Source organism: Triticum dicoccoides, chromosome 1B (assembly GCF_002162155.2).
Source record: "Triticum dicoccoides isolate Atlit2015 ecotype Zavitan chromosome 1B, WEW_v2.0, whole genome shotgun sequence".
Lineage (NCBI taxonomy): Eukaryota > Viridiplantae > Streptophyta > Magnoliopsida > Poales > Poaceae > Triticum > Triticum dicoccoides.
The window spans coordinates 275,409-276,139 of record NC_041381.1 but is presented as its reverse complement, the minus strand read 5'-3'; positions in this window follow the sequence as shown (position 1 = coordinate 276,139).

Below are 731 nucleotides of genomic sequence, written 5' to 3'. Positions count from 1 at the left end.
GTCTCTCCTGTGGCTATGTGCATGTCTCTTCTGTGGCTACGTGCAACCCCTAGCTGTATGGCCCTTGCATGTCTCTCGTGTGGCTACGTGCATGTCTCTCCTGTGGCTACGTGCAGCCCCTAGCTGTATGGCCCTTGCATGTCTCTCGTGTGGCTACGTGCATGTCTCTCCTGTGGCTACGTGCAGCCCCTAGCTGTATGTGTTGGGATTCGTAGTAATTTCAAAAAATTTCCTACGCACACGCAAGATCATGTGATGCATAGCAACGAGGGGAGAGTATTGTCTACGTACCCAACGCAGACCGACTGCGGAAGCGATGACACGACGTAGAGGAAGTAGTCGTACGTCTTCTCGATCCAACCGATCAAGCACCGAAACTACGGCACCTCCGAGTTCGAGCACACGTTCAGCTCGATGACGATCCCCGGACTCCGATCCAGCAAAGTGTCGGGGAAGAGTTCCGTCAGCACGACGGCGTGGTGACGATCTTGATGAACTACAGCAGCAGGGCTTCGCCTAAACTCCGCTACAGTATTATCGAGGAATATGGTGGCAGGGGGCACCGCACACGGCTAAGGAATAGATCACGTGGATCAACTTGTGTCAACTTGTGTGTCTTTGGGGTGCCTCTACCTCAGTATATAAAGGAGCCAAGGGGGGAGGGGGCGCCGGCCAAGAGAGAGAGGCGCAGGAGGAGTCCTACTCCTACCGGGAGTAGGACTCCCCCCCCC